Source organism: Apodemus sylvaticus, chromosome 20, assembly GCF_947179515.1.
Source record: "Apodemus sylvaticus chromosome 20, mApoSyl1.1, whole genome shotgun sequence".
Classification (NCBI taxonomy): Eukaryota; Metazoa; Chordata; class Mammalia; order Rodentia; family Muridae; genus Apodemus; species Apodemus sylvaticus.
The window spans coordinates 60980938-60989376 of NC_067491.1; the positions used below are offsets into that span (position 1 = coordinate 60980938).

At 41.2% G+C, this 8439-nt stretch overlaps 1 pseudogene; it reads left to right on the forward strand.

Moving 5' to 3' along the window:
* The first annotated feature begins 1857 nt into the window (after positions 1-1857).
* On the forward strand, positions 1858-4815 carry LOC127670650 (leucine-rich repeat-containing protein 58-like; annotated as a pseudogene).
* Positions 4816-8439: the final 3624 nt, after the last annotated feature.

An 8439-nucleotide genomic window follows, 5' to 3' on the forward strand; every position in this document is an offset into this window, starting at 1 on the left:
CTTCAAGCCTTTAACTCTTAGGTAATGTTTACCTTTGTCATTGGGGGTGTGTTTCTTATATGCAGCAAAATGCTAGATCCTGTTTGCATATCCAGTCTGTTAGCATATGTCTGTTTATTGGGGAATTGGGCCTGTTGATATTGAGAAATACTAAGGATGGAATATTTTAATTCCTGTTATGTTTGTTGTTGTAGGTAGCATTATATGCATGTGATTCTCTCCTTTTGATTATTTTGTTCTGAGCTAACTCTTATCTTCTTTTATCATTGGTGAAGGTTGCTTCCTTGTTTTGGAGAGTTCCTTTTAGAATCCAAGTAAACATCAAAGCAATCATCCACCATGATCAAGTAGGCTTCATCATAGGGATGCAGGGATGGTTCAATATACAGAAATCTATCAATGTAATCCACTATATGAAGGAACTCAAAGGAAAAAAAACACATTATCACTTCTTTAGATGCTGAGAAAGTGTTTGAAAAAATCCATCACCCCTTCATGATACACGTAATCCACTATATAAAAATACTCAAAGAAAAAAATCACATGACCTTTTCATTAGATGCAGAGAAAGTATTTGACAAAATCCAATACCCTTTAAGATAAAAGTCTTGGAAAGATCAGAAATTCAAGGACCATATCTGATAATAGAAAAGCAATACACAGCAAAGCAGTAGCCAACATCAAACTAAATGGAGAGAAACTTGAAGCAATCTCTCTAAAATCAAGAACTAGACAAGGCTGTCCACTCTCTCCCTACCTGTTCAATATAGTTCTCAAAGACCTAGCAAAAGCAATTATACAATAAATGAAGGTAAAATGCAAACAAATTGGAATGGAAGAAATCAAAATATCACTATTTGTAGATGATATTTGCCTAGGGGAATACTACACAGTTATTAAAAACAACAAATTCATTGAATTCTTAGGCAAATGGATGGAACTAGAAAATATCATTCTGAGTGAGGTAACCCAGTCACAAAAGAACACACATGGCATGCACTCACTAAAAAGTGGATATTAACCCAGAAGCTTGGAGCACCCAAGATAGAATTCATAGACCAAATGAAGCTCAAGAAGAAGGAAAACTTCAGTACTTCTTAGAAGGGGGAACTAAATACCCACAGGTGGAGATACAGAGACAAAATGTGGAGCAGAGATTGAAGGGAAGGCCATCCAGAGACTGCCCCACCTGGGGATCCATCCCTCATACAGTCACTATTGTGGATGTCAGCAAGTGCTTCCTGAAAGGAAGATGATATGGCTGTCTCCTGAGAAGCTCTGTAGGTGCCTGACAAATACAGAAGTGGATCCTCACAGCCAACTAATGAACTAAGCACAGGGTCCCTAATGGAGGAGCTAGAAAAATGACCCAGGGAGCTGAAGGATCTTGCAGCATTATAGGAGCATCAAAAATATGAACCAACCAGCACCCCCAGAACTCCCAGGGACTAAACCACCAATCAAAGAGTACACATGGAGGGAACCATGGCTCCAGCCACATATGTTGAAGGGGATGGCCCTGTCAGACCTCAATGAGAGGAGAGGCCCTGGGTCTTATGAAGGCTCCACGCCCCAGTGACGGGGAATGCCAGGATAGGGAAAAGGGTGTGGGTGGGGTAGTAAGCAGGTGGAGGAGGGATGGGATAGGGGTTTTTGTAGGGGATATGAGGAGAGGGGATAACATTTGAAATGTGAATAAAGAAAATATCTAATAAAAAACTGAGTGAAATAAAAAGTAACAAACACATTGAAAGTAAGAGCATTGTTACATCAGAGCAGGAGGAGGGAGCAAGATTAGAAGGAGAATGAAGAGTTTAATATCTTAAATATAAGGCAACTTTATAAAATAACAGCAATATGCACAATGTAGAGAAAAAGAGGCAAAAAGAAGAAACTACAGAGAGAGTGGAAGGAGCAGGTAAGACCCTCCTTACCACAGGACAGAACAGGTATTTTCTTAATAGCCAGGCAAGCTTAGTCGTACTAAAGCGGAAAAAGCTTTCTGCTATGGACTTGGGTTAAATTCATTTAGCAACAAACTTGAAGAAGCTTTTCTTTCTCTATGCAATAAAGATTGGAGCTCATTTTTCATCCAGAATGAATGAGTTCATTCTGCACTGGTGCTTGATCTTTTGCTCCAAATGCATCTGTAAGTATAGATGTGTGTGTGTGTGTGTGTGTGTGTGTGTGTGTGTGTGTGTGTGTGTGTGTGTAATTATGAGATAAGGATGTATTTTGGCCCAACTGGATTTAATGGAGATATATGAATGTGTAAGCATGAATCCATATATAATTTTATGTGAGTTTATCCATGTTTACTTATGTAATAGATTCTTCTGCAAATTTGACTCTCTTCTTCTGGTTCAATAGAAGTTTATTGCTCCAAATCTCGCAGTAGCCAAACAAGGAAGAGTCATCTGGTCATGAGGGGAAGGGTTCTAGCAAGCAATCCCTCACTTAATCCACCGCTGTATTAAAATGAGGTGCTAAGTGCCAGTCTGATTTGAAGATGCTATAATTTTTGTTGTATGGTTTTGGCTTCTTAATCAAAAGACGTGTCCACAGGTGTGTTGGTTTAATTCTGGGTCTTTGATTCTATTCAGTTGATTAACCTGATTGTCCGTGTCCACTATAATGCAATTTATTTCACTATTGCTCTGTAGTACTGCTTGAGGTCAGGGATGGTGATTCATTCAGAAGTCTTTACTTGTTCAGAATTGTTTCGTTCATCCTGGTTTTTTGTTTTTCCATGTGAAACTGAGAATTGCTCTTTCCATGTCAGTAAATTATTGTGTTGCTATTTTGATAGGGATTGCATTGAATCAGTAGATTTCTTTTAGTAAGATGCCCATTTTTACTGTATTAAACCTATCAATCCATGAGAATGAGAGACATTTCCATCTTCTGCTTCCCCAGCATGGCCATTTTTTTCATTTTTTCATCAATTTATTGTTTTAAAAAATCTTTTTGCATCCTGACTGCAGTCCCCAGATCCTCTTCTACTTATGATCTTACAAATCCCTCTCCCTCCATATTCCCCTCTACCCTGTGCACAGAGAAGAGGAAGACCCTCTTGGGTACCAACCTAGCCTGGGACATCTAGTCCCAGGGAAAGGCGACAGCATGGCAATTCTAAAACTGCCTACTTTCAGTGATCTACTGTCTGAGAAATCTAAAGTACCACCTCTGTCTCCCTGTCCAGTCATTTGCTACCAGCAAATTTATTTAGCATTTAGCACATTCTGGGAGGAAGGACAGTGTCTCACACGTAGACATGCAAATTCTCCTATAATTTGGGAACCCCATTAAGATAATATTAGCAATAAACCAAATCTACAACTGCATATTCTTACTTGTAAGTGGATATTATCTTAAGAGTAAAGAAGAAGGTTGAGGCTTGACTCGGCTGGCATCAGGGGTGAGGGCCTGGGCAGGGCCATGCTGCACCACTTCTGATGTGGTGGATCCCTTCAGGTTCTGGGATGCACTGCCTCATCAGGCGTCCTAGGATCTTGCTGGATGGAGGAGACCGGGCTAGGGGAGGCCAAATTCAACTGGTCCATTCACAGCATGTGGGGCGGAGGCCCTGGAGTCTGAGCTGAAGGCACGACCGAGGAGTGGAGTGGCTTGTGTGAGGCGCTGCTGTGGCTGCTGCTGCTGGTCGCTGCCATGGGAGCGCTGGGCTGTGGCTTCCTCCTCAGGCTCCTGGACATGAGTGGCAATGAGCTTGCAGCGCAGGGATCTGAGCTGCTGACACTGAGAGGCCCGCTCATGCTGCTGGCCAGGAAAAACCTGCTGGGCAGCCCAGGCTTGCAGCCCAAGGGCCTGCCTGGCCCAATCCCTGCTCTGCTGCAGCCTCCAGGTGTTCAGCCTCAGTGGCAACCGCTTCCAGGAGCTGCCTGCCTTGCTGCTGGAGCTGCATGTGCTTCAGACCTTCAGCCTGGGCTGGGTGGCAATTAGCTGCAGAGCATCCTGGCAGAGATGGAGAACTTGCAGAGTTTATTCCTTGGAGTAAACGTCATTGAAGAAATCCCACCCGAAGAATTAGCAAATCTGCCTTCTCCGAGTTACTAGGTGCTGCGTGACAAGATCCAAAGTGTGCTTACTCAGCAATCACAGTTGCATTCGCTTCGATCCTCAGTTTTCATAACTTGGTGACATATCTGCCTCGAGAGATCCGTAATCTTATTCCCTGGAAAAGTTGAGTTTACGAGGAAACCCATTGGTTGGTTGTTTTGTTAGAGATTTAACATGACCATACATCTCTTCTGGAATTAGCCTCAAGGACCATTAAGATCCGAAGTATTTCTTACACACACTATGGACTTCCTGGGAATCTTCATTGATACTTGGGTTCAGCCGACAATTGTCCAAAACCCAAAGTGTGGTGGAGTCTATTTTGACTGTGGTGTCAGACAAATTAAGTTTGTGGGTTTCTGTGGGAAGTACCGTCTTCCCTCATGCACTGCGTGCTCCAGAATGCTCCTCCCACTACACTCTGCCTCACACAACTCCACATCCCAGAGTGAGTCTGACTCAGAAGATGAAGCCAGTGCACACAGAATGCAGAAAGTTCTTCATGGTTGGGGAACAGTGGGTTTTGATAAAACACGGAGCAGAAGTGACTTAAAAAGAAACCGGGTCTTGAAGTTGATTGGAGACCTGAGCGTTTTTCGTCTTGAATGTCCATGTAAGACTTTGCCATGGTGTGAAAGAAAGGTTTTGCATTTTATCTTCATATTTAGCAGGAGTGAGTCCGGTCCCGAGTTTAGATTCTTTGAGTGTAATTTATTATCAATGGCATTTCAAAATTAAGCCGATTGACCACAATTTTCATGTAAGTCTTTGAAGAAACACTAACAGCATGGTTCATTCTGAAGAGCAGTCATGTTTGCAATCAGCCACATCAACCTCAGACAGCTGAGTTGATTAAAGAAGTCATCACAGTCCTCTTACCAGGGCTGGTTTATGCTGAACACTATACACAAATAAAATGAACCTTCTCCTTGTGTTACCCCTGGACTGTTGAAAGCCTTTCTAAACAACTAACTGGACAGTAAGGCCTCTAACTTTTAATATATTTAAACCAGCTCTTGTCTTGTGTGATTGTTACTAACTTTATATAAACTAGCAGTTCCTTAATCCTAGCAAGATTATGGAAGCTTAATATAGAAATTATTTCAGAGCAACCTACAACATGACACTGTGCAAAAACACTTGGGAATATACTTTAACTAGCTGAATAATTGTATACATAATACCTGAGTTCTGAGGGCCTGGAACTCTGTAGAATGGACTGGCCTGGAACTAAGTGATCCCCCTGGAAGAACTCCCAGATGGGACATCTTCCAGGTGGCAATTCTAGGGGTCCTCTGCCTAGTTGCTGATATTATAGGTGTACACCTCCATCTGCTTCCATGGCCATCTTAACTTTGTGTTAACTGCAATGATCTCTTCTAAGTAAATGTCTTTTACACTTAATGAGAGGCTAAAGTCTTGATCTGTGTATTCACCAAGAGGCAGAATAATAGTTTTGGACCCCCCAAAAATCTAGATGATAAGTAGTCTAAGAACTGCTAAGCAGTCTAAGAACATGCTTTACAACATCGGACTAAATGAGGAAAAGTTGGGCATAGTTGTGCACACCTTCAGACCTGCACTTGGGAGGTAGAGGCAGAAGAACAGGACTTCAGAGTTAACCTAGGCTCCATAGTAAATTTGAGGCCAGCCTGGGCTACATACATGAAAACTTGTCTCAAGGAGGAAAGGGGCAGATTTTAACCACCATGTGTGTCTCCTTTGTTCCTCTTGATTACTAAGCCAAGACTTCCTCTACATTTAAAAGAAAAACTACAACTACATAAGTCAGAGTGTAGCAGAGCCTATTGTGTTGTTCCTCAGTAGAGGAGTTCACAGAGCCAGCAACCACTGAACACCGAAGAAAGCATTGAGAGAACATTAAATACATTGTATCCCTAAGGTGGGGAAGAAAAATAGTAACACAAAGTGTTGTCATCGGAAATTAATAAATTTTACTAACTGGTTGATTAGGAATAAAATACTAAAAGTATAAGCTAACATTAAAAAAGCATGAAACTGTCACTGATGATCATTAACTGTTCTGTAACAGGAAGTCTAGTTGGTAAGTGCCCAAAGTAGTTTCAGATTGTAGTAGGGCATCAGGTGATCTCTTGAAGAGTGCTTTATTAGAAGCCAACTGTATGCAGAATCCTTGCATATTGCATTTCTTTATTTTTATTTTTATTTTATTCGATATATTTTTTTATTTGTATTTCAATTGATTTCCTCTTTTCTGGTCCCCCAATCCCTGAAAGTCATATAAGCCCCCTTCCATCCCCTGTTCTCCCACCCACCCCTTCCCACTTCCCTGTTCTGGTTTTGCCTTATACTGCTACACTGAGTCTTTCCAGAACCAGTGGCCACTCCTCCATTCTTCTTGTACCTCATTTGATGTGTGGATTATGTTTTGGGTATTCCAGTTTTCCAAGCTAATATCCACTTATTAGTGAGTGCATACCATGATTGATCTTTTGAGACTGGGTTACCTCACTTAGTATGATGTTCTCTAGCTCCATCCATTTGCCTAAGAATTTCATGAATTCCTTGTTTCTAATGGCTGAATAGTACTCCACTGTGTATATATACCACATTTTTTGCATCCATTTTTCTGTTCAGGGATACCTGGGTTCTTTCCAGCTTCTGGCTATTATAAATAGGGCTGCTATGAACATAGTGGAACATATGTCCTTATTACATGCTGGGGAATCCTCTGGGTATATGCCCAGGAGTGGTATAGCAGGATCTTTCGGAAGTAACGTGCCCAGTTTTATGAGGAACTGCCAGACTGATTTTCAGAGTGGTTGTACCAATTTGCAAGCCCACCAGGAGTGGAGGAGTGTTCCTCTTTCTCCACATCCTCACCAACACCTGCTGTCTCCTGAGTTTTTAATCTTAGCCATTCTGACTGGTGAAAGGTGAAATCTCAGGGGTGTTTTGATTTGCATTTCCCTGATGACTAATGAATTTGAGCATTTTTTAAGATCCTTCTCTGCCATCCGAAGTTCTTCAGGTGAGAATTCAACTCTGTACCCCATTTTTAATAGGGTTACTTGGTTTTTGGGGGTCTAACTTCTTGAGTTCTTTGTATATATTGGATATTAGCCCTCTATCTGATGTAGGGTTGGTAAAGATCTTTTCCCAATTTGTTGGTTGCCGATTTTCCTTTTGATGGTGTCCTTTGGTTTACAGAAACTTGGTAATTTTATGAGGTCCCATTTGTCAATTCTTGATATTAGAGCATACGCTACTGGTGTTCTGTTAAGGAACTTTCCCGCTGTACCGATGTTCTCAAGAGTCTTCCCCAGTTTCTTTTCTATTAGCTTCAGAGTGTCTAGCTTTATGTGGAGGTCTTTGATCCATTTGTAGTTGAGCTTAGTACAAGGAGACAAGGACGGATCAATTTGCATTCTTCTGCATGCTGACCTCCAGTTGAACCAGCACCATTTGTTGAAAAGGCTATCTTTTTTCCATTGGATGTTTTCAGCCCCTTTGTCGAGGATCAAGTGGCTATAGGTGTGTGGGTTCATTTCTGGATCTTCAATCCTGTTCCATTGATCTGCCTGCCTGTCACTGTACCAATACCATGCAGTTCTTAAGACTATTGCTCTGAAGTATTGCTTGAGGTCAGGGATACTGATTCCCTCAGAATTTCTTTTGTTGTTGAGAATAGTTTTAGATATCCTAGTTTTTTTTTTTTTTTTTTTTTTGTTATTCCAGATGAATTTGATAATTGCTCTTTTTAACTCTATGAAGAATTTAGCTGGGATTTTGATGGGTATTGCGTTGAATTTGTATATTGCTTTTGGCAAAATGTCCATTTTAACTATATTAATCCTGCCGATCCATGAGCATGCGAGGTTTTTCCCTTTTTTGAGGTCTTCTTCCATTTCCTTCTTCAGAGTCTTGAAGTTCTTGTCATATAGATCTTTCACATATTTGGTAAGAGTCACCTCAAGGTACTTTATACTGTTTGTGGCTATTGTGAAGGGTGTCAGTTCCCTAATTTCTTTCTCAGCCTGCTTATCCTTTGAGTATAGGAAGGCTACTGATTTGCTTGAGTTGATTTTATAACCTGGGCATATACCCAAAGGATTCCCCAGCATGCAATAAAGACACATGCTCCAGTATGTTCATAGCAGCCTTATTTATTTTTTCTTTTTTTTTTATTATTCGATAAATTTTTTTATTTACATTTCAAATGATTTCCCCTTTTCTATCCCTCCATTCCCCGAAAGTCCCGTAAGCCCCCTTCTCACTCCCTGTCCTCCCACCCACCCCTTCCCAATTCCCCGTTCTGGTTTTGCCGAATACTGCTTCACTGAGTCTTTCCAGAACAAGGGGGCACTCCTCCTTTCTTCT